The sequence below is a fragment of the Delphinapterus leucas genome, chromosome 2 (assembly GCF_059928025.1).
Source record: "Delphinapterus leucas isolate spDelLeu-1000000601 "Yukka" chromosome 2, BTC_Dleu_Yukka2, whole genome shotgun sequence".
NCBI lineage: Eukaryota > Metazoa > Chordata > Mammalia > Artiodactyla > Monodontidae > Delphinapterus > Delphinapterus leucas.
In genome coordinates this window covers 99239896-99266504 of record NC_143130.1, presented here as the reverse complement: position 1 = coordinate 99266504, position 26609 = coordinate 99239896, and the positions used below count along the sequence as shown (strand labels likewise).

At 41.1% G+C, this 26609-nt stretch overlaps 1 long non-coding RNA gene across 1 annotated transcript in view; it reads right to left on the bottom strand.

The window, feature by feature from the left end:
* Window positions 1–3178: 3178 nt before the first annotated feature.
* The window catches only part of LOC111181768 (uncharacterized), a 198255-nt gene continuing 174824 nt past the window's right edge, over window positions 3179–26609 (bottom strand). Inside the window, exon 3 of the long non-coding RNA XR_002646593.3 lies at window positions 3179–4126. This is a non-coding gene — a long non-coding RNA (uncharacterized LOC111181768). The remainder of the gene's footprint in view (window positions 4127–26609) is intronic.

The following is a 26609-nucleotide window of genomic DNA, read 5'->3' as shown; positions in this document are numbered from 1 at the left end:
CCTGTACAAGCCTCCTCAAAAGCCAGAGAGAGGAGTCTGTTGGGATTTGGAATTGGCAGACACTTCTGTATCTCTGACGAGGGGTGGATCAGACAGCTAACAGGAAACTGAACTCCTCCTACAACTGCCTAGAGACAACACATGTCCCTGCTTCTATTCACCCAGGCCTCTGTCAGGCTGCTGCGTGCATCGGGAACGTAGTAGGATGGCTTCTGAGCTCTGCTCCTCGATGGCTGTGTGACCCCTGGCACTCACAGAGGCTCACCTCTCTTAGCCCGTTTCCTCATAAAAGAAGGTGTTGGATAGTTTTCTAAGGACACTTTTAACTCAAATTCTATGATGTGATTAAATTGTGAGACGGGGAAAGGAAAGTTTCCATAGGTGGAGGACCTTGGAATGAAAGTACAAATTTCTAAGGAATGTTCTTCATTTTTACCTTTGATTACATTCGTCACCTCCATCACTTTCTAGAATTTCTACTTCTTTGCTCTGTGAACTTCGGCAAATTGCTTAGCACCTCTACATCTCTGTTACCTCTTCTAGAAGTTGGGAGCAATGACACCACCCATACAGGGTTGTGGATTTGGGTATCTTTATTTTGAGGACTAAGCGCTTATATATTTAAAGTGCCTAGCATGGCGCATGCTCATGGAGGAGTGCTCAATAAACGTGAATTTTCTTCACTTTCCCAACACCATACACAAAAATAAACTCAAAATGGATTAAAGACCTAAATGTAAGACTGGACACTATAAAACTCCTAGAGGAAAACATAGGAAGAACACTCTGACATAAATTGCAGCAATATCTTTTGGGATTCGACTCCTACAGTAATGGAAATAAAAAAAATAAACAAATGGGGCCTAATTAAACTTACAAGCTTTTGCACGGCCAAGGGAACCATAAGCAAAATGAAAAGACAACGTACAGAATGGGAGAAAATATTTGCAAATGATGCGACCGACAAGGGATTCATCTCCAAAACACACAAACAGCTATACAGCTCAATATCAAAAAACCAAACAACTCAATCAAAAAACGGGCAGAAGACCTACATAGACATTTCTCCAAAGAAGACACACAGATGGCCAAAAGGCACATGAAAAGATGCTCAGCATCACCAATTATTAGAGAAATGCAAATCAAAACCACAATGAGGTATCACTTCATACCAGTCAGAATGGCCATCATCAAAAAGTCTACAAAAAATAAATGCTGGAGAGTGTGGAGAAAAGGGAACCCTTCTACACTGTTGGTGGGAATGTAAACTGGTACAGCTATTAAGGAGAAGAGTACGGAGGTTCCTTAAAAAGCTAAAAATAGAGCTACCATATGATCCAGCAATCCCACTCCTGGGCATATATGCAGAGAAAACCATAATTCAAAAATACATGCACCCCAATGTTCATTGCAGCACTATTTACAAAAGCCAAGACATAGAAGCAACCTAAATGTCCACCGACAGATGAATGGATAAAGATGTGGTACATAAATACAATGGAACTTCACTCAGCCATAAAAAAGAATGAAATAATGCCATTTGCAGCAACACGGATGGACCTAGAGATTATCATACTAAGTGAAGTAAGCCAGACAGAGAAAAACAGATATCATGTGATATCGCTTATATGTGGAATCTAAAAAAAAAAATAGATACAAATGAACTAATATACAAAACAGACCCACAGACATAGGAAACAAACTTATGGTTACCAAAGTGAAAAGGTGGGGGGGCAGGGAGGGACAAATTAGGAGTTTACGAGTTTGGGATTAACATATATATACTACTATATATAAAATAAACAACAAGGACCTACTGTATAGCACAGGGAACTCTACTCAATGTTTTGTGATAACCTATAAGGGAAAAGAATCTGATTTATATATATATCACTTTGCTGTATACCTGAAACTAACACAATATTGTAAATCAACTATACTTCAATAATTAAAAAAACAAAGAACATTACTGATGCTCCTCAGAGCAGGAATATATGCCAAAGCAGAGATTCTCTGCATGTTCTTCGTGCTCCCTAAAGCTGTGTAGGTGAGAGAGAGGAAGACACTGCAGACTGGTGCCACTGTGCCCTCTTTGCCATCCGCCCCTCCCAGGGCTCTCCCTACCTCCTGAATCTTATACCCTCCTTCAGAAGCTGGCTCCCTGGTCCCCACTTCTGTGGATGCTTCCCTGGTTACTCTCACCAAAAGAACCTTCTTCCATGTCTGGAGTCCTGTCACCTTTACTCCCTGAGCCTACTTTTCACTTATATTGTGAAATATGTTTTGTATTTCAAATTGCCATTGGTATTTATACATCCTTTTGCTATTAACATTGTACCTTTCTCTGGCCTCTTTAGGCCAGATTTCTTGAGGGCAGGAAGCTTGTGTTTTTACAGCTCCCTAAACACAGCAAATATTCCACTGTGGGCAGAACCCATGGTAAGACATAATTTTACATTTTTCTTCTGTTCCCATAGCAGTGTTGTCTCCTCACATCCTTACTATTCTTAATTAATATTGAATTTTCTCTACAGCCACTCTGCTTCTTTTCATCACAGCATAGATGAGCCTCCTAAATTTGATTTGTGTTACATTTAGAAAGATTATTTTACTTTTCTCTTCTCTTTACATGTAAAAATGAGACCATGAATTTGTTTTCTTTGCCTTCTAGATGTCTCTCTGAGGTCTCAAAGATCTAGTCCCAAACTCTCCTCCAAGACTTTTAAAGGTGGGTAATACACTAGTCTTCCAATAACGAGACCTTTTCTTTAAAATGAATGTCATAAATGTCCTTTCCATACACTGGGCTTCATCAGTGTATTTCAAGTATTCCCGAAAATTGAAAATATGTCTCACAAATCAATTTCCAGTTTGACCTATTCTCCACAGTCAAATCCAAAAGCCTCCCTTAAAAGTTCTGCATTCCTCTGAAGCTAAATGATACAAAAAAAAAAGTCAGAAACACCCTTGCATTTGAATCACCACAGTCTCTCTCTGCTCCTATGGGCTGATTCAGCAGATTGGCTCCTGGTGGAGAGCACTGGTTTCCCAGCTAGTCTATGGCCTATTTAAAACAGACAGAGGCATCTCCAAGGCGGCTTTGTCAAAGGCCAAGGACATTTTTTCAGCATAGACACCAAGCTTCTTGCCACATAAACAAATAGCAGGATTTCACTTTAGCTTCCCCAGGTTTTTGGATTGACAGCAAATGGTAGGAGGGATACGGAAGCCAATAAGGCAGCCCAGGGCAGCTAGAAGCCCAGAAGGAAGACGGGAATTATTGGCTCTGGCTCCGCGCTCAGGGTGAGGCTGTGAGCAAGCCTCAGCCATGAAAGAACATCTGGAAAACCTCTCGGCTGGACTTTCCACCCGTAGACTCAGAGGCTGGATGATGTAGGAGTGAAGAGAATCTGCCTTGGATTCCTTACGTTCAGTGAGCATGTCTCACCTCTAGCTACACAGTGAAATCACCTGTGAGGTTGTTAAAAGCTGCCAGTGTCCGGGCCACACCCCAAACATGGTTGTTTCTGAAAAGACCTCTAGGGGATTCGTACATGCAGCCGGGATGGAGAACCACTGATTGGTGATAGTGAAAAGTCAGATTTTCTTTTGAATATCTTGACTGAGTTGTTTTTCTTTCACTTCTGTAGAAGACTTTTTGGGGTACATTTTAACTGTTTATAACATACACTCTCTATTATTTCCCTAACTCCTATCCTTAGATAGCCCCCCTTCGGGAGTTAAAATAGTGATCTATTTCTATCTATCTACCTACATACACACACACACAAACACACATGTAAATGAAACTTATATATAATCTGTGTAGTTTTCACCAGCAAATGGCTTACCTTGAATTCAATAAACCATCTTTTCTATCTTGAATAGTTCAGGAGTTAGTGGTTACAGTTTGTTGGATTACACACTGGAAACCAAGTGTCATCAGACTTGGGTCTAATCTGAACTCTATTATGTGATTTTGGGTAAGTCTTGTATATTCTTTTTGAGCCACAGTTTCCTTACCTGTGAAATGAGGGAGTCAGAGCAGGTGTCCTCCAAGGTGATTTTCAGCTCTAGTGTCCATTGGTAACATTCGTATTCACTGCTAAACATCATAGAGCAAGACCTACAGAAGAAAAGGAAGCTCTTTTTTCACATATGGCTGGAACTAACCTCTTGCCTAACCTTTAGGAACTGTCTTCATGCCCTGTGGCATTAAGAGAAGATCAAAGCCTACCTTTGAACTTCCTGGATGCTTGTCCCAGTTCTGCCTATAAACTTTCTGGGGAAGACTAATTTTTAAAATTTATCCATATAAAATGAGGAATCTGTCTTTAGAATGCTAGGGCTTTGTCTCCCAGTGTGTGTCCCGTGGAACACTAGTCTCACAAGATAGGCCTTGACAAAAAGGTAATGGAGATCAATAAATTTGAGAAATGAGGCACAATCTAACCCTCCTCTTAGTGATTCATGATACATATTAGTGTTAAAAGTGTTGTACAAGCACTTAGTAAAGAAACCTGCTTAATGCTGTTCAACACAGTTTGCTAAGGAAGTAATCATACTTGTTTAAGCAACCAATTAATATCCCAGGTTCAAGGAACCATGTAGAGAAATGTAGCTTGCTGCTCTGTGGCTTACAAGAAGCCTTGGGTATTCCTATCATCAGTGATATTTTTGATATGGTGACTCCCACCCACCCCATTCTCCTTGGGATGCTGTTGCTACTGAAGTCTACATCACACCTTCTGTGTGTGCCCAGCCTCAAAACCCAAAGCTTATGAACCTCTTTGGTTGGTTGAGCAGATTTGGGGAGGTCATAGATCACCTGGGAAAAAGAATGGAGGGAGATGATGCACTCTATGTAGAATTCACTTGGTAATGCATGGCAGAAGAGAAGAGAGAACTTCCATGGTCCAATATAGCTGAGAAGGCAGGTAGACCAGGGACAGTAAGACCACAGGGAAGGCAAAATTAGTTCCCTTTCTCTGTTAATCATGATCTTTGATTAAACATATTGATATAGACACTTTATTTCGAGGATATAATTTTTCCTCTTTTTGATGGGTTTTTCTTAAAGAATAAGAGTAGGGTAGATCTAGGAGGGATCTTAGAGATCGCTGGGTCCAAATACAGCAAATAGGTGTAATGTATGGTGCCAGCTCTGACTAACAGAGGCTACCTGGAGCACTGTGTGGAGAAGGACATTGGGGCTATATCCTGACTTGACAGATTAAAATTTTGTGCAACTCCTAATGATAACTGCCATTTGTAAGGTGGTGGTACAGTGTCATGTGAGTGGAGTGTTATTTTGTTTTTGTTTTTAATGGCAAGGGTGTCGTGGGTTCTGTGTTGTTTTTTTTTTTTAATAAATTTATTTATTTATTCTTTGGCTGTGTTGGCTCTTCGTTGCTGTGCACGGGCTTTCTCTAGCTGCCGCAAGCGGGGGCTACTCTTCGTTGCAGTGCACGGGCTTCTCATTGTGGTAGCTTCTCTTGTTGCGGAGCACGGGCTCTAGGCACTTGGGCTTCAGTAGTTGTGGTGCGTGGGCTCAGTAGTTGTGGCTCACAGGCTCTCTATGCGAGCCACAACTACTCTCTCTTAACCACTGCGCCACCAGGGAAGTCCCATGAGTGGGGTGTTTGCCATTCCTTGTGACGATGAAGAAATCACTTGCAAAGGGAATATACTTGCCCAAACTCATACCAAATGACCTTTTTTTTGTTTTGTTTTTTTGCCTCCCTTCTCATTTATTGAGCATGAACAACATTCTTGATATTTAACAGGTAAAAGTGTATGGACTATATTCTTTGAGGTTGTCTCAACCCAGTCAATGTATGCATTCATTTGCTAAATATGAATAAATAGTGAGAACAAATTGGGATCAATTATACCCCAATTCAGGCCAGTTGCTTCCACTTATCTTTGCCTTTGTCTATGCAAACATCGCCAGTGTTTGTGACCAAATCTGGGGCACTAAGTCAGTGGTTTGAAAACACTTGGATTTTGTCGCTTTCACGTTTTGAAACCTGGGAAAAGGCTAACACAAACTGGCATTTGGGAGCCAACTGCTCCAGCTTCCCAGAGGCCTCTTAGGCCCGACCTCCAGGTGCTTTCTAGTCCTGACGTGTGCTTTTAGAGAAATATATATAGTAGATGATGGGAGCCTCTAGAGAGGAAGGTGCTTCCGTTCACTACATTTGTGCCCCCAAACACAGACACAAATGTGGCTCTCTGATGGGGGCCAGTACCCCACTTCAGGACCCTGGTTTCTAGCTCCTTGACTTCCGGCTGCTAGTCTTGGGGGATGACTTCACTCACCCCTCTAGTTCTGCTCCAAATATTCCCCCTATCTTCTACCTCTGGACACGCCTCAGCTTCTATCTTCCTCTTTGGCAGATCTTTACCCCAAGATAAAATCTTGAGATCTTATATACAACACACAGAAATGAATTGCCTGCTGAGATCAGGAAAGCTTTCAAATCAGGCCTCCTGTCCAACTACGAAGAACGTGTCCCAAAGAGCCAGTCTCCTTAACTGAGCCCAACGAATATTTTCCTTAAAGATTATCAACATCCAGTTCAGTTGCTCATGAAAACATATGTAGCTCTCTACTCTGCAAACTGATAGAAAGCTGGAATAAGCTCTTTTCCTTTAAAAAAGCTATTCCAATATATGTATATTTATATATTCACAGAAGATAGTCTAGAAGATGATGCACCACACTTTAATTATGGTTCACTTGGAGAATGGGAGTGGGGGAAGGGCTTGAGGTGGGTTTCATTTTCTACTTTATACACATCAGTTTTTTAAAAAATAAGAGCATATTTTCTAATTGGAAAATAAAAATATTAAGCAAATTTAGAAAAATGAAAAAAGGATTCTCAAAATCTTAGAGATGAAGAGAACCCCAAGTTCATTGAGCACTTTGATTCATAAAGCTGGTGTGAATCTTTGTCAAATAATTTTGCATGCATCTGTGTGTGTCTGTGTGTGCGCACGCACTGGTGTAAGGTTGCCAACTGTCCTTTCTTAGAAAGAACTGTTATTTATTCTGAATTATGTCTCTCTTACATTTTTGGCGTTAAAATGTCCTTTGGTTTATGAAATAATAGTAACAGTGAATGATGACTTTTTTATATCCTTAGTTGGTATAATAAATAATTGGAGATTCAATGTGAGTTCTCAAAACTTTAGACACTTATGAGTTTATTATAATTATAGTCTTGAAACTACTCATGTTAGCAAGTTTCCCATTTTATAGATGAGGGCATTGATACTCAGGGATGTTGTGAAGTGCTCGTGATAACTGTTCTCTCAAACATACCACACTCTCAATTTAAAAAAAATTATTCATTATTCACATAATACTTGCTTACTGAGCATATAACATTTATTGGACTAGGTGTTAGGAATAAATATAAATAAAGAGATATATCCTCTTGGAGCTTATAATGTAATATAATGGCTAAAGCAGCATTAGTTTACATACCATGTGTAAATCACTAAAATAATTTTCCTCTTCAGTATATAAATGAGTCTTATAGCATCTTATTTTACACATATCATCATTTCTTTATCTATAGTTTATTACTATTCTTTGCTTTGTCCATAATATTGGCATCTTGTCTTGTAGGCAGAATGAGTGTGTGTGTTCACTGTAAAATATTTAACCAATGTTTAAATATACAGAGAAAGAAGTGAGAGTCTATTTCCATTTCTCACAGCCCTCCAGTACCACTCTGGTCTCTGGAATTAACCACTGTTAATAGTTTTTTGGATATCCTTCCAGAGCATCTTCCTTAGAGTATACACAAAGATTTGAGGTTACTCCTCTCCGTTAAGTAACTTTCCTCATATAATTATCTATTTCTGGTACTGTAAACTTGCTTTATCCCAGTTAGAGTGATCCTATCGTTTCTGAAAACAGGATCATCAACCACCCCTTCACAATTTTGCCTAAATGTAGGTCGTTCTCAACTTAAAAATAAGTTGTGTTCTAAAGGCTTTTGTTTTATAAGCTGATTGGAATGTGTTCGCTCATAAAATGATCTACAAATACGTCTTACACAGTGGTTGCAGCAGCACAAGAAAAAGGTCAATATGGAAAAGAACATTTAAAGACTACATGGGAGACAGACCTTCAAGATGACGGAGGAGTAAGACGTGGAGATCACCTTCCTCCCCACAAATACACCAGAAATACATCTACATGGGAACAACTCCTACAGAACACTTACTGAACGCAGGCAGAAGACCTCAGACCTCCCCAAAGGCAAGAAACTCCCCACGTACCTGGGTGGGGCAAAAGAAAAAGGAAAAAACAGAGACAAAAGAATAGGGACGGGACCTGCACCAGTGGGAGGGAGCTGTGGAGGAAAGGTCTCCACACACTAGGAAGCCCCTTCGCGGGCGGAGACGGGGTGGGGGGGTCCGCGGGCGGGGGGGGGGAAGCTTCAGAGCCACGGAGGAGAGCACAGCAACAGGGGTGCGAAGGGCAAAGCAGAGAGATTCCTGCACAGAGGACTGGTGCCGACCAGCACTCACCAGCCCAAGAGGCTTGTCTACTCACCTGCTGGGGCGGGCGGGGGCTGGGAGCTGAGGCTCAGGCTTCGGAGGTCAGACCCCAAGGAGAGGACTGGGGTTGGCTGCATGAACACAGCCTGAAGGGGCTAGTGCACCACAGCTAGCTGGGAGGGAGTCTGGGAAAAAGTCTGGGCCTGCCTAAGAGGCAAGAGACCATTGTTTACGGTGTGCGAGGAGAAGGGATTCAGAGCACCGCCTAAACGAGCTCCAGAGACGGGCGCAAGACGTGGCTATCAGCGCGGACCCCAGAGACGGGCATGAAATGCTAAGGCTGCTGCTGCAGCCACCAAGAATCCTGTGTGCGAGTACAGGTCACTATCCACACCTCCCCTCCTGGGAGCCTGCGCAGCCCGCCACCCCCAGGGTCCCGGGATCCAGGGACAACTTCCCCGGGAGATCACACGGTGCACCTCAGGCTGTTGCAACGTCATGCTGGGCTCTGCCACCGCAGGCTCACCCCGCACTCTGTACCCCTCCCTCCCCCCGGCCTGAGTGAGCCAGAACCCCCTAATCAGCGTCTCCTTTAACCCCGTCCGGTCTGAGCGAACAACAGACGCCCTCAGGCGACCTACATGCAAGGCTGGGGCAAATCCAAAGCTGAATCCCAGGAGCTGTGCAAACAAAGAGAAAAGGAAATCTCTCCCATCAGCCTCGGGACCAGTGGATTAAATCCCCCAAATCAACTCTATGTACCTGCATCTGTGGAATATCTGAAGAGACAACGAATCATCCCAATACTGAGGCAGTGGACTTTGGGAGCGACTGTAGACTTGGGGTTTGCTTTCTGCATCTAATTTGTTTCTGGTTTTATGTTTATCTTAGTTTAGTATTTAGAGTTTAATATCATTGGTAGATTTATTTATTGATTTGGTTGCTCTCTTCCTTTTTTTTTATCTATATATATATATTTTTCCATCTTCTCTTTTTGTGTGTATGTGTATGCTTCTTTGTGTGATTTTGCCTGTATAGCTTTTGCTTTTACCATTTGCCCTAGGGTTCTGCCCTTTTTTTTTTTTTTAGTATAGTTTTTAGCGCTGGTTATCACTGGTGGATTTGTTTTTTGGTTTGGTTGCTCTCTTCTTTCTTTTTTTTAATAAAGTTTAATTTTTTATTTTTAATAATGTAAAAAATGTTTTATTTTAATAACTTTATTGTATTTTCTTTTTTTCTTAAATTCTTTTTTTCTCCCTTTTCTTCTGAGCTGAGTGGCTGACAGGGTCTTGGTGCTCTGGCCGGGTGTCAGGCCTGAGCCTCTAAGGTGGGAGAGACGAGTTAAAGATATTGGTCCACCAGAGGTCCCCTGGCTCCACGTAACATCAAACAGCAAAAGCTCTCCCAGAGATATCCAACTCAACACTAAGACCCAGCTCCACTCAACGACCAGCAAGCTACAGTGCTGGACACCCTATGCTAAACAACTAGCAAGACAGGAACACAACCCCACCCAATAGCAGAGAGGCTGCCTAAAATCATAATAAGCTCACAGACACCCCAAAACACACCATTGGATGCGGTCCTGGTCACCAGAAAGACAAAACCCAGCCTCATCCACCAGAACACAGGAACCAGCAACCTCCACCAGGAAGCCTACACAACCCAATGAACCAACCTTAGCCACTGGGGACAGACACCAAAAACAATGGGAACTACGAACCTGCAGCCTGCAAAAACGAGACCACAAACACAGTTAAGCAAAATGAGAAATAGAGAAACACACAGCAGATGAAGGAGCAAGGTAAAAGCCCACCAGACCAAACAAATGAAGAGGAAATAGGCAGTCTACCTGAAAAAGAATTCACAGTAATGACAGTAAAGATGATCCAAAATCTCGGAAATAGAATGGAGAAAATACAAGAAACGCTTAACAAGGACCTAGAAGAATTAAAGAGCAAACAAACAACGATGAACAACACAATAAATGAAATTAAAAGTTCTCTAGAAGGAATCAATAGAAGAATAATTGAGGCAGAAGAACAGAAAAGTGACCTGGAATATAAAATAGTGGAAATAACTACTGCAGAGCAGAATAAAGAAAAAAGAATGAAAAGAATTGAGGACAGTCTCAGACCTCTGGGACAACAATAAATGCACCAACATTCGAATTATAGGGGTCCCAGAAGAAGGAGAGAAAAAGAAAGGGACTGAGAAAATATTTGAAGAGATTATAGTTGAAAACTTCCCTAATATGGGAAAGGAAATAGTCAATCAAGTCCAGGAAGCACAGAGAGTCCCATACAGGATAAATCCAAGGAGAAACATGCCAACACACATATAAATCAAACTATCAAAAACTAAATACAAAGAAAAAATATTAAAAGCAGCAAGGGAAAAACAACAAATAACATACAAGGGAATCACCATAAGGTTAACAGCTGATCTTTCAGCAGAAACTCTCCAAGCCAGAAGGGAGTGGCAGGACATATTTAAAGTGATGAAAGGGGAAAACCTACAACCAAGATTAATCTATCCAGCAAGGATCTCATTCAGATTTGACAGAGAAATTAAAAACTTTACAGACAAGCAAAAGCTAAGAGAATTCAGCATCACCAAACCAGCTTTACAACACATGCTAAAGGAACTTCTCTAGGCTGGAAACACAAGAGAAGGAAAAGACCTACAATAACAAACCCAAAACAATTAAGAAAATGGTAATAGGAACATACATATCAAAACCTACCTTAAATGTAAATGGATTAAATGCTCCAACCAAAAGACACAGACTGGCTGAATGGATACAAAAACAAGACCCATATATATGCTGTTTACAAGACCCACTTCAGACCTAGGCACACATACAGACTGAAAGTGAGGGGATGGAAAAAGATATTCCATGCATACAGAAATCAAAAGAAAGCTGGAGTAGCAATTCTCATATCAGACAAAACAGACTTTAAAATAAAGACTAGGGCTTACCTGGTGGTGCAGTGGTTGAGAGTCCGCCTGCCGATGCGGGGGACACGGGTTCGTGCCCCGGTCCAGGAGGATCCCACATGCCGCGGAGCGGCTGGGTCCGTGAGCCGTGGCCACTGGGCCTGCATGTCCAGAGTCTGTGCTCCGCAGCAGGAGAGGCCACGGCAGTGAGAGGCCCGCGTACCACACACACACAAAAAAAGACTATTACAAGAGACAAAGAAGGACACTACAAAATGATCAAGAGATCAATCCAAGAAGAAGATATAACAATTGAAAATATTAATGCACCCAACACAGGAGCACCTCAATACAGAAGGCAAATACTAACAGCCATGAAAGGGGAAATAGACAGTAACACAATCATAGTAGGGGACTTTAACACCCCACTTTCACCAATGGACAGATCATCCCAAATGAAAATAAATAAGGAAACACAAGTTTTAAATGATACATTAAACAAGGTGGACTTAACTGATATTTATAGGACATTCCATTCAAAAACAAAAGAATACACTTTCTTCTCAAGTGCTCATGGAACATTCTCCAGGATAGATCGTATCTTGGGTCACAAATCAATCCTTGGTAAATTTAAGAAAATTGAAATCATATCAAGTATCTTTTCTGACCACAACACTATGAGACTAGAAATCAATTACAGGAAAGAATCCATAAAAAATACAAACACGTGGAGGCTAAACAATACCCTACTAAATAATCAAGAGATCACTGAAGAAATCAAAGAGGAAATCAAAAAATACCTAGAAACAAATGACAATGAAAACACTACAACCCAAAACCTATGGGATGCAGCAAAAGCAGTTCTAAGAGGGAAGTTTATAGCAATACAATCCTACCTCAAGAAACAAGAAACATCTCAAATAAACAACTTAAACTTACACCTAAATCAAGTAGAGAAAGAAGAACAAAAAAACCCCAAAGTTAGCAGAAGGAAAGAAATCATAAAGATCAGATCAGAAACAAATGAAAAAGAAATGAAGGAAACGATAGCAAACATCAATAAAACTAAAAGCTGGTTCTTTGAGAAGATAAACAAAATTGATAAACCAGTAGCCAAACTCATCAAGAAAAAAGGGAGAAGACTCACATCAATAGAATTAGAAATGAAAAAGGAGAAGTAACAACTGACACTACAGAAATCCAAAGGATCATGAGAGATTACTACAAGGAACTATATGTGAAAAAAATGGACAACATTGAAGAAATGGACAAATTCTTAGAAAAGCACAATCTTCTGAGACTGAACCAGGAAGAAATAGAAACTATAAACAGACAAATCACAAGCACTGAAATTGAGACTATGATTAAAAATCTTCCAACAAACAAAAGCCTAGGACCAGATGACTTTACAGGCGAATTCTATAAAATATTTAGAGAAGAGCTAACACCTATCCTTCTCTAACTCTTCCAAAATACAGTGGAGGGAGGAACACATCCCAACTCATTCTACGAGGCCACCATCACCATGATACCCAAACCAGACAAAGATGTCACAAAGAAAGAGAACTACAGGCCAATATCACTGATGAACATAGATGCAAAAATCCTCAACAAAATACTGGCAAAGAGAATCCAACAGCACATCAAAAGTATCATACACCATGATCAAGTGGGGTTTATCCCAGGAATGCAAGGATTCTGCAATACACACAAATCAATCAATGTGATAAACCATATTAACAAACTGAAGGAGAAAAACCATATGAACATCTCAATAGATGCAGAAAAATCTTTCGAGAGAATTCAACACCCATTTGTGATAAAAACCTGTCAGAAAGTTTGCATAGAGGGAACTTTCCTCAACATAATTAAGTCCATATATGACAAACTCACAGCCAACATCGTTCTCAATGGTGAAAAACTGAAACCATTTCCTCTAAGATCAGGAACAAGACAAGGTTGTCCACTCTCACCACTATTATTCAACATAGTTTTGGAAGTTTTAGCCACAGAAATCAGAGAAGAAAAAGAAATAAAAGGAATCCAAATTGGAAAAGAAGAGTTAAAGCTGTCACTGTCTGCAGATGACATGATACTATACATAGAGAATCCTAAAGATACTCCCAGAAAACTACTAGAGCTAATCAATGAATTTGGTAAAGTAGCAGGATACAACATTAATGCACAGAAATCTTTTGCATTCCTATACACTAATGAAAAATCTGAAAGAGAAATTAAGGAAACACTCCCATTTACCATGGCAACAAAAAGAATAAAATACCTAAGAATAAACCTACCTAAGGAGACAAAAGACCTGTGTGCAGAAATGTATAAGACACTGATGAAAGAAATTAAAGATGATACAAACAGATGGAGAGATATACCGTGTTCTTGGATTGGAAGAATCAGCATTGTGAAAATGACTCTACTACCCAAAGCAATCTACAGATTCAGTGCAATCCCTATCAAACTACCAATGGCATTTTTCACAGAACTAGAACAAAAAATTTCACAATTTGTATGGAAACACAAAAGACCCCAAATAGCCAAAGTAATCCTGGGAAAGAATAATGGAGCTGGAGGAATCAGGCTCCCTGACTTCAGACTATACTACAAAGCTACAGTCATGGAGACAGTATGGTACTGATCACAAAAACAGAAATATCGATCAATGGAACAGGATAGAAAGCCAGAGATAAACCCACACACATATGGTCACCTTATTTTTGATAAGGGAGGCAAGAATATACAGTGGAGATAAGACAGTCTCTTCAATAAGTGGTGCTGGGAAAACTGGACAGCTACATGTAAAAGAATGAAATTAGAACACTCCCTAACACCATACACAAAAATAAACTCAAAATGGAGTAAAGACCTAAATTTAAGGCCAGAAACTATCAAACTCTTAGAGGAAAACATAGGCAGAACACTCTATGACATAAATCACAGCCAGATCCTTTTTGACCCACTTCCTGGAGAGATAGAAATAAAAACAAAAATAAACAAATGGGACCTAATGAAACTTAAAAGCTTTTGCTCAGCAAAGGAAACCATAAACAAGACTAAAAGACAACCCTCAGAATGGGAGAAAATATTTGCAAATGAAGCAACTGACAAAGGATTAATCTCCAAAATTTACAGGCAGCTCATGCAGCTCAATATCAAAAAAAAACAAACAACCCAATCCAAAAATGGGCAGAAGACCTAGACATTGCTCCAAAGAAGATATACAGATTGCCAACAAACACATGAAAGGATGCTCAACATCACTAATCATTAGAGAAATGCAAAGCAAAACTACAATGAGGTATCACCTCACACCAGTCAGAATGGCCATCATCGAAAATCTACAAACAATATATGCTGGAGAGGGTGTGGAGAAATGGGAACCCTCTTGCACTATTGGTGGGAATGTAAATTGATACAGCCACTATGGATAACAGGACGGAGGTTCCTTAAAAAACTAAAAACAGAACTACCATACAACCCAGCAATCCCACTACTGGGCATATACCCTGATAAAACCATAATTCAAAAAGGGTCATGTACCACAATGTTCACTGGAGCTCTATTTACAATAGCCCAGACTGGAAGCAACCTAAGTGTCCACTGACGGTGAATGAATAAAGAAGATGTGGCCCATATATACAAAGGAATATTACTCAGCCATAAAAAGAAATGAAATTGAGTTATTTGTAGTGAGGTGGATGGACCTAGAGTCTGTCATACAGAGTAAAGTCAGTCAGAAAGAGGAAAAACAAATACTGTATGCTAACACATATATATGGAATCTAAAAAAAAAAAAAAGTTTCTGAAAAACCTTGGGGCAGGACAGGAATAAAGATGCAGACGTAGAGAAAGGACTTGAGGACACAGGAGGGTTAAGAGTAAGCTGGGACGAAGTGAGAGAGTGGCATGGACATATATACACTACCAAATGTAAAAGAGCTAGTGAGTGGGAAGCAGCTACATAGCACAGGGAGATCAGCTCGGTGCTTTGTATCCACCTAGAGGGGTGGCATAGGGAGGCTGGGAGGGAGACGCAAGAGGGAGATATGCGGATATACGTATATGTATAGCTGATTCACTTTGTTATAAAGCAGAAACTAACATACCATTGTAAAGCAATTATACTCCAATAAAGACGTTAAAAAAATTAATTCCCCCCAAAATACAATAAAATAAAGAGTATTTGCCATGTGTGAAAAGCCCTATTAAGAACTTTGTATTATTTCACTTACTCTTTGAAACATTTTTCTTGGGGTGATTATTATTCCAAATTATATAGATGGAGCACCTGATATTCAAGGTAACTAACTTGCCCATTGTCATGCAGGTTGAAAATGTCAGAGCTGAAAGTCAGATGCCCTCCTAAGCCCATGCACATTCAAGCCCCCAGAAGTCCGTTTAATAGTGGAAAGGTGCACACATAGACATATACTCAGCTGCTGCAAGGCCAGACGCTCTTGTTGCACCATACCTTACTCATATCCCAATCGATGAATCTGTCAGTCCAGGGGAGCTGACTTGTTGGCTTTTGCTGTAGAGATTTTTTTGGCTCCCTAAGCCAGGCAGTAAACATACTACTGATTCAGAAGTCATACTTCTGGCTTCTGATTGGGTTTGTCCAGTGGGAGGCATCAGCAGGAGATTGGTAGGTGTGAGGAAAGAAAATGTCAGGGCACTTAGCTTCCTGGCTCCTTTCCTGTCCCAGCTGCTTTGCAGTGGCTGGATTCCTATACCAAAAGCCACAGCTCCTGCTGGATGGCTTTCTCTACATCTTCCGCTCTCTGTACATTACAGCGAATAATTCCTCCCCTGGTACCTTTGAGCCTAGGGGTGGTAACAGCCTTCTACTCTTACTAGCCAGGTACTTTACCATTTCTTGTCGGTTTAACATAACCTCCCCCACTCTCTTGTAAATGTCCCTTCATTAAACTCTAAATATTCCTTTTGACTCTATCATCTGTTTGCTGTTAGGAACCTGGCTGATCCAGTAAATGAAACAAGGATTTGTTCCTGAAAACAGATCCTCAGAATGGGATTCTGTGATTAGGTTGCTCACATATTTGATGAAGGCAGAGATAATCCCTTTACCAAGGGGAAATGGATATCTTAGTATGTGGTAGAATAACAGTTACTCAAATTGTCAACAGCTGTTGTGTGGGGTGGTGTGCAGGTGAATGGCAGAGATTGTGTGACTGTGGCATGAGGTGTTTTGTCAGGTGATTTAGATTATATAGATCGTGCCATGGGCTGACTACTTATAAAACCCAGATAGATAGCATAAACAGAGAAAACAAATTACTATTAGCCTTGAAAGCCCAACTCAGGGCATAGGTGAAAAGCCGAATAACCTCTTCGGAAGTGTTTAGAGACTCTTTTACCTTTTGTAGCTGCAGGGCAAATAGATCTAACTCAGGATAGTTCTTAAAGAATCTTTTACCTACTATAGCTGCAGGGGAAATATGATTGAAGATCATCTGTGGCTAAACACATGTACTATCTCCATCCACCCTTCCCCCATTAAATAGATTTCTAGGAACTTGCAGCCTGGGGAAAGAGGAGAAGGTGCGCATGCTGAGGCTTCAAATCTACCTGGGAGTGACTCTCAGCTTTGGCAGGAACCACCTATATGGCATTGGGCAAATTGCTTTATCACTGAGAGACAAGTTGCTTTATCAGTAAATGTGCAACACTGCTTGTTCTTGTATAAGGTAAGGCATAAGTGGAAAAAGAGTGGATTCCTGAGATGTAAGATGAGGAACGTTTGAGGCAGATATAGAGAAGATTAAGAAAGGAAGCCTCCCAATTCCCCTGATCTTTCATCACTTAATGAGGAAGCTCCTCCCCCAGCCCCATCTGGGGCAACCAGCTCTCCCCTCTTATCTTAGCAAGCCCCAGTAGGAGAATCAGTGCAGACCTCTAATGTTTTGGAGTGTAACCATGACTCCTTCTGTAGATAACCTAACCCTAACTCTTTAAATAGCTTCTGCCTTGCTACGGGCCCTAGTAGAAACCAAATGCCTGACCACATAAGTTTTCTGTGGCTGCAGTAGCAAATTACCACAAGCTTGTTGCCTTAAAACAATAGAAATTTGTTCTTTCCCTGTTCTGGAGGCTAGAAGTCTGAAATAAGGCATCAGCAGGGCCACGGTCCCTCTAAAGGTTCCAGAACAGAATTCTTCCTTTCCTAGTGCAGCTTCTGTTGTTCCAGGAATTCTTTGGCTTGTAACAGTGTCACTCCAATCTCTCCCTTCATCTTCACATGGCCTTCTCCTCCGTGTCTCCTCCTCTTCTGTCTCTAAGAACACTTGTTATTGGATTTAGGGCACACCCCAGTAATTCAGAATGATCTCATCTCAAAATCCTTAGCTTAATTCTGTCTGCAAAAATGCTTTTTCCAGGGCTTCCCTGGTGGCGCAGTGGTTGAGAGTCCACCTGCCAATGCAGGGGACATGGGTTCGTGCCCCGGTCCGGGAAGATCCCACATGCCGTGGAGTGGCTGGGCCCGTGAGCCATGGCCGCTGAGCCTGCGCATCCAGAGCCTGTGCTCCGCAATGGGAGAGGCCACAACAGTGAGACGCCCGCGTACCACCAAAAAAAAAAAAAAAGGGCTTCAGTATGAGCAAGTGGCTCAGTCTTTCATCACCACTTCTGGTGCATTGCATCTTCTAGCTCAATTCATATCTATAGCCTTATACGGAGTTCCTTATAATCATGTGACTAGGGAAGAAAAGACTTTGGCCTGACTTTATGATATGTGGGCACAAGCCAGAAGCGTGCAGCCACTGCATTCTAGTCCCAGTTAGGGTGGCTCTGCAAGACCACAGTGAAGGGAAATTACTCCAATCAGGAGAGCATTAAACAGTATATTTGGTTGTTAGGTCACCATAAGATGGCTTAAGGTTTGTATCTACATGCGAAGTGACTAAAACTGAACCAGCTTGTCAGACACTTTAGAAGAACATGACAAGGGGAAATGTATGAGGGCAGATTTCTCATAATGGGTACAGAATATTCTTTCACCATGTAAATGCTCACCAGAGAGTATTTCATTGTGGAGAGGCTCTTGATAATCAGGTGGACAAGATGAACTCACCCTGTGACTATCAGTCAGAATATATCTCAGCCAACCTGGTGCTTGTTCAATGGGCCCCTTAAGCACAGTTGCTATGGGAGCAGAGACTGAGGCTCATTAGTGTGGTCTCCCTCATCAAGACTGACCTGGCTACCGCCACTGCTCAGCATCTCACCTCTGTCTCTCCATCTCTCTCACAGCAGAGACCAATGCTGAGCTTCTGAGATAGCATTATTTCCTAGGGGAGCCAACTTATTACCATGTTGTTGGACCCCTTCCATCATGGAGGCAGTGGCCATTTTTCCTCAAAGGAATAGCTATATATTCCAAACAGGTATTTTCTTCCTTGCCCCCATTCTTCTGCCAGCACTACCATTCCTAGACTTACAGGATGCCTTATTTTATCCCTTCACATAATTCACTGAATGGCAAATAGAGTATGGAAATGGATTCTCATCCACTAAGTTCACTACCCCATCATTCATATACTTGTGGAATGAACTACAGACTCAGCTGCAATTACAGAGAGACTGTGAACTGTGCGGTTAGGGTATATGTCTCAAACCAGAGGTCAAAATGTAGTGCCATCTCCCTGACAGCCAGAATTCATGGATCTGGGAATCAAGATGTTGAGGTTCTTCTCACTCTTATACCTAATAATGCGCTTAAAGAATTTTTGATTCTTGTTTCCACCATCTTGGGATTGGTGGTTTTGGAGGTTCTAGTGCCCAAAGGAAGACTGCCTCTGAGAGGGTACCAGCCATGGTTTCACTAAATTGGAAACTGGGACTGACTGGCTTCACATGCTGCTAAACCACCAGGCAAAGATGGGACCACTCTACTGGCCTGGGTGATCAAACTTGCTTGTAAAGGAAAACATGGATTGCTGATACCAGATGGGAGGGACGAGGGCCATGACTGAAGCCAAGAGAATTTACTAGAGCTCCTTTTAGTATTTCTCTACCACCCTGGCCTATGAAAAATTACAGCACCCCAATAAAACAAGACTACCATAAAATCAGATTTTGCATAAATAAGGTTTCATCTTCACCACCAGGTAAAGACTTCATCCAGCCAAGGAACTTATAGAGGGTAAGAGGAATAGGGAAAGGGTAGTAGAAGGAGGAAGCTCTGGTTATCAAATTAGGCCTGAGACCAAGAACAAAAGCAGGGATTACAGAAGCTATGCTTTGTGTCATCCCCCCCAACCCCATGTTTTTTATCCTGTGTTATGGTTATGTTATATGGACAGCACTGATGTTGGCCTACATTTTGTGTTTCCTGTGGAAGTATGAGTGAATTCACAGCACCTCCCAATGATACATCTGTTGATAGGAACTGTGTTTCCTATATTGGGGACACATGCTTTTCAATCAGACAAAGGGAAAAAGTAGATACTGAGGCACAAAAATGTGTTAGATATTCTCCATCTCTCTAGGTCTGTTTTCCACCCTTTTCTACCCAGCTGTATGCATGGAGAGGTTGACCTCCATAAATTGCTTTAACCAGGCTCCCAGGCCCTATGGCTTTTAGTTGCAATGGCAATGGCAGATTAGAGTACTGGGGGAAGGAAAGACCAAGCCGTGCCTTCCTTGGCCCCCTCCTGCCTGGGCCACAGTTTAGTAGTGGCCACCCTCTTCTTTCCAGGACCAGGGATCCTCTTGAGTAGTCCTTTCCCATAGCTATAAGTATAAGGTCTCAGCAAGCCCTCTCTCTCGTCTTGTGTCTTCAGCCTCTAAGTTAAAGGCTCCCAACATCAACCCTTGTTGGTTTCCCCTAACTCTGTCCTCTCTTTAAAAATAGCCCTTTCATGAAACACTCTGGTCACCCATTTGACTGAGCTATCACTTTCTCACCAGGATTCTGACTAGCACAACACCCAAGGCCACACCCTTCTGTTTAGGCTAGGAAATCCCTCCTTCTCCACCCGACACAGCTCATATGCTCATATATCAGGAGTGGTTTATCCATGGTTCTATGTGCATCTGCTGAGAGCAGGACAGATCCAAAGACAGCTTCTCCTCCTTGGGCTATAGTCACTTCCATAACAACCATTACAGGAGGGAAGAGGAATTTCTCTCTCTTTTAGGTTAGGAAATTTTGGCCCCTGCCTCATCGGTGTGCCAAATCCCCTTAACTTGGAAAAGAGTGCATTGTTCATTCTGTTAGCATTATAGTAGCAAAATAAATTTACCATAATATTCTAGGGGTCACAAGGACAATAGTTCATTACTAAGCTACAAGCCTGCTTCATTCATTCATTTACTCAATAACCATTTAGTGAACACTTACTTTGTTCTAGGCTCTGAAAATACAGAACTAGACAAAGACTTTACCATCATGGAGCTTACAACTTTTTTAAAAAGTTGTATTGGAGTACAGTTGCTTTACAATGTTGTTTACACTCTCTTTTGTGTTATGGTTATGTTATACGGACAGCACTGATATTGGCCTACATTTTGTGTTTCCTGTGGAAGTATGAGTGAATTCACAGCACCTCCCAATGATTAGAAAAAAGACAAAAATATAGGTAAGTTACAGTTACACAGCATTTCTCCATAGTTAGTTCAATAGAGTTCAATTCTGAAGTGTGAGTGTGGTCTTTGCAACACTGGCAGGTCTCTTCCCTGAACCACTTTGTGCTTGAAAATTTGTGAAAACCCAACGAGGTTTTGCTAGATTCCTCTCGTTTCCATGTCAAACATCTTGAAGCATCACAATATCAGTCTAACTGTTGCTGCTACAGAATCTGTCCCATGGTCTTTCCTGGGGAAGCCCACATCCCTTGCCCTACTGCTCTAGATATTTCTGCTGGGACAGGTTCTGTTCAGATGCCTGGACTCAGCCTTCCACATCTCAGCTGCTTCTCAACCTACTTCAGCCTCAGTTCAACAGGACTCCCTTCCTCTGAGGCTTCTCTCTAGATTCACTTCATCCTTCCCTCCGGCCCATGCCTTTTTCTTTGTAACCTCAGCTCCCTTCCTCCACTTCTTAGACTACTGTCCTGATGTCTGTCAATCAACTCTGGCCCATCACGCTGCTACCATCAGCCTACCGGGAGTCCTGTTGATGGACAGCTAGATGACATGTCAACAGATCCCTTTTGTAAAATGGAAATTGGAAGAAACCTACAACAGAGTAGGAGAAGGAAAGCTAAGTCATTTATTCCAGATGTACCTTGTTCCCAGTAGGTCTCTGCAATGGTGTTTCCTCCTTATACTGCTTTTTTTTTTTCTTGGCAGTGCAAGGTCAAATTTAAAAATGTGCATGCTGACACTCACAGTTGTGCCACTTCATTTTCGGGGTGGCTGGTGTGTGGTCAGGGTTTTTCATCTCTTTGTAGTTTTGTGTGAAAACTCACTGTGACATGGGGTAGGGGGAATGACCCGTAAGGAAAAATCTCGCTCACACAAGAGAGCTGAAATCAAAGGAATGCTTGAGGCTGTGAAAAACGGCCTCCCGTTTCCTGGCTCCAGGCTGTGAGCACTCAGGCCCTGGAAAAGGTAATCTGGAAAAAGTGAGGTGTGGGGAGGACAGGGATTTTCACATTGCAACAGAGGATATCCATCGTTTCTTTTCAGGTTTAATTGCGCGTGGTGTGCGATTATAAGTGCTCATAAATTGTCTACCCCAGTATTGAATTCAGTCCCCTCCATATATGTCAGCATGAGCTGAGCTGAAGCCAGTGGAATGGGCCAAAATACACTAAAACTACAGCCAGACTGATGACAGAGGGTTTTAAAAGTCAGCTAGAGAGACCTGTGGACCCAGTTATTGGAGTAATAGATTTCTTGTCCTGAGCCTCTACACAGATGTTATTTTTTCCTCTTTGGGGTGGGATATGAAAGGAGAAGGTACTGATGGAGAAACGGACTTTCTTCTCTAGCTGAAAAAGTAGCACTTAGTAACTTAGAAAAGTATTCAGAAATTTTAGTTAAAACCCATCGTGTGGCATTTCATAGGATGTTCCAATTGTCTATTGTAAGATACATATTACTTGTTTTACCCTGTTTTTTTGGAGAATGCAAACATTACTAGAAATGGCATTATTAATTTTCAGTAGATTGAAACAAGTTGATTTCCAACGTCTATAAAATACCAATGAGGGAAAAAAGTACTTTGACCCTCCAAAGGGAAAGTAGAAAAGTGTTATGCAAATATTTCCTACCACTGCCTACCAGCTGCTTTTTACAGGTGTCTGCTTTGATTGATTGATTGAGTTGTATTCAGTAGAGAAATTGTGTTGGATGTTTTCTTTAAATGTGAAGCACTTTTGAGGTTGGGAAGAGTGAAAGAGGTTAAGAAATAACTGCCATTTGAAAGTTGGGCAAATACAAATTAAACAGCTTGGCTACAGCTCAGATGTTCTCTTTAGGCCTCCTATAATGTTTATCGATGATATCCTATTATGCAAAATGTATTGAGTGACAAGTGTCTAAGAAGACTCTTGCAAGGAAATAACCATTTGGGACTTCTGGTGGGTCCAGGGACAAAGATTCTTTAATGAAACATTCCTGACCCTCTGGGCAATGAGCAAATAGGGCAGGTAATTAAAGTCACAACAAGGTGATAAAGTGGCCCTGTTTGGATTCAGTTCAAGGATTCATATATGGGTCTGGAGTGAAGACTCTTGGATGTGAAATTATTTCGTGCCATTTAAAATGTTACTCCACTAAGTACTGAGGAAAATTATCATACTTTTTTTCTAATGGGCAAAAAGGAAGATGTTTTAGAAAAGAATGGAATAGTTGAAACATGAGTCATTTAAGAGAACTGATGCTAAGACCCTTCTCTTTCAGAGTTAACAGGTTTAATCTTGTTAGTGAGAGGGTCCTTCTTGCTTCATCAAGAGCAATGGGACCAGAAGACAAGGCATGGTGAGTCATGGTGGCAACAACAATGAATGCCATGAGATGAGGAAGCTGAGAGCTGCAACCAGGAGATATTAACAGGTACTAAGAAGAGTCTGTAAATCAGTTAGAAGAAGGGAGAAACTGAAGCTTTCAGATATCCCATTAGCAATGTGTCTGGAATAGAGTAGGTGCTCAATAAATGTGTTGAATGAATGAATGTGAAGAAAACTAAGAGCTGGGTGTGAGGAGGAGCCACATCAAAGTATCTAAAGATCTCATCCTGTGGGTTTTGAGGAAGCAGGTGGATTTTTTCAGAAGATGCTAACAAAGATAATACAGAGTCAAATTTCTGGTCTTAGGTTGGGTGTTAATGGTGCCAGTGAGGAAATTAGTCGGTAAGTGTTCTGGGTGGAGTTTCAGGGAAAATAGACCTCAGGCAATAAAGTGGTGCACTGGACTGGCAGGGACTGCGGGTGACTGGGGATAAGGAAGCAGGGTGAGCTCAGCTGCTGAGCCAGCTGCTCCTTGCTCTGCAGAAGCTGTGGCCCAAGAAGGGCTCCAAATGAACTGTCCTTCTAACAGTAGTCAGTCCAAAGCCAGCTGTCTACTTGCCCCAGGCCAAAAACATGCTTGGGCTTATAACACTAGAGAAAAAAGAACTTGTATTTCCAAAGCATGAAGCATTTTTACACTCGTGAAAGTGATTCCCTTGCAGAATAAACTGCTTTAGGACAGTGGTTCTGACATATTAAGAGGAAGAGAATTCTCCTGAATCCCTACGACTGACATCAATTGTTTTTAGGATAATGTTACTTAAATATGTATGTACAAATATAAAACTAGGAACAAACTCTTTATGTTTAAAAAACTTATACAACCAAATTCAATTCCAAATTAAATTCAGACTCATTGAATTTGGCATGCACGTACTTTGTTATGATGTGCTATGTGATGACACAATTTTCCCACTACTTTCCTCTATTTTAGCTCCCAATGCCTTTTGTACAGCGTACTGTGAAGTCATGGGGTCTTTGGCTTGTTTTAATGCATCATTTATGAGTTACATCTACCTCTCTTCTTTTCTTGTTTCATCAGTGGTAATTAATGTACCACATAATATCAGATCAAATCACAATTTATTAAATAACTTAAGACACTAAAGTCTTATTCTATAAAAACATCTTTTAATTACAAATGCCCAATGTAAGTTTTGACTTCCTAATGAATGAAATAATTCAGCATGAGTAAGTATGGTAGTTTTGGGGTAATTAATGCCATTTTGACATTAGGATATCAATTTAACAGCAATCAGATATGCTTATTTGTACATTGAAGGTTAACACTACAACTTAGCTCTTAGCACCAACATGGTCATAAATGTAACTCAGCCATAGGCAATGAATAAGTGGCAGTACACAGTTCCCAGGTGACTGAGAATATGCTAATTTCAATTTTTAAATTTTTACTCAGGATATATTTCAAATATGGATATATTTCAAATATGGTAAAGTATAGAAAATAGTTGAAAGACTTATATGTCCATCAAGTAAATTATAAAGATGGTAATATTTTAAAATAATTAGTTCCTTTAGGTAGTTTTTGGTTATCATTTTATTTAAAAAATTTATATACAGTAAAATACTTTGTTGTATAACTCTATGAGTTTCAACACATGCATAGACTTGTGTAACCACTACTAGAAAAAACCCAGTTTCATCATCCCTCCAGACTCCCTTGTGCTGTCCTTTGTAGTCAAACCTTTCCCCTACCTCTACTAATTTCTTCTCTGCCCTGATGGTTTTGCCTTTTCCAGAATGTCATATACATGGAATCCTACAACAGGCGATCGTTGGAGGCTGACTTCTTTCACTTTATATGATGTATGCTGTGTACATTAATATGCCATTTTCTTTTTAATGCTGAGTGCATTCCATTGTATGGAATAAACTTTTACTCAGTGAAGGACATTTGATTTGTTTTTAATATGTGGCATTTATGAATAATGCTGTGATAAACATTTGTGTACAGGTTTTTTTTTGGGAACAGAGTTCTCATTTCTCTAGCATAAATCCCTAGAAGTAAGATTGCTGGGTCGTATTATAAGTGTACATTTAGCTCCCCAAGAACTACCAAACTGATTTCTACAACGTCTGAACTATTTTGCATTCCCAGTGGCAATGTGTAAGAGTTCTAGCTGTTCCCCTTCCTCACCAGCATCTAGTATGTCAGGTTAAAAATTATTTTAGCCACTCTAATAGGTTATGTAGCCATCTTAGTAGGTATTAGAAGCCATTGCTAGTTTTGAGCAGAGAAATGTCATGATCTGATAAAATTTTTAAGAGGATGTTGTGCTAACACAGACTGTAGGAAGGCAAGTTAGAAGAAAGGAGACCTAATAGAAGGCTACTGAAATAACACAGACAAAGGGAAAGGTGGCTTAGGCCAGGTTAGTAGCCATACAGGGGATGAGAAGTTTTGAGTTTCTTCACTAATTAACTGGATGTGGCATGAGAAAGGAAGAGGGAAGTCAAGGATGATTATAAGATTTGGGGGCTGAGCAATTAGAAAAAATAGAATTGACATTTACTAAAATGTGGATGATAGGAACAGTTTTGGGGGAAAGGTCAGAAACTCAGTCTTGGATATCTTAGTTTGAGATCCCTATTATTCATCCAAGAAGAGATGTCAAGTAGATGGCTGGATATGTGAAACTAGAATTCATGCCTGGGCTAGAGATAGAAATGAGGAAGTTATCAGTCTAAGGTAGTTACAGGCATAAGTCTGGATGAGATCTCCAAGGGAGTCAGGGTAGATAAAAATAAAGAAGTCCAGTGGCTGGGCCCTGAGGAAATCTAACACTTAAAGGGGGGATACAAAAGGGAACCAGCACAGGATTCTGTGCAAAATGTCTTCTCGAGCTTCCCTGGTGACGCAGTGGTTGAGAGTCCGCCTGCTGATGAAGGGGACACGGGTTCGTGCCCCGGTCTGGGAAGATCCCACATGCCGCGGAGCGGCTGGGCCTGTGAGCCATGGCCGCTGAGCCTGCGCGTCCAGAGCCTGTGCTTGGCAACGGGAGAGGCCACAACAGTGAGAGGCCCGCGTACGGCAAAAAAAAAAAAAAAAAAAAAAGTCTTCTCAATAACTAATCAGACCAAAGAATGAAATAATGCCATTTCCAACAACATGGATGGAACTGGAGATTATCAAACTATGTGAAG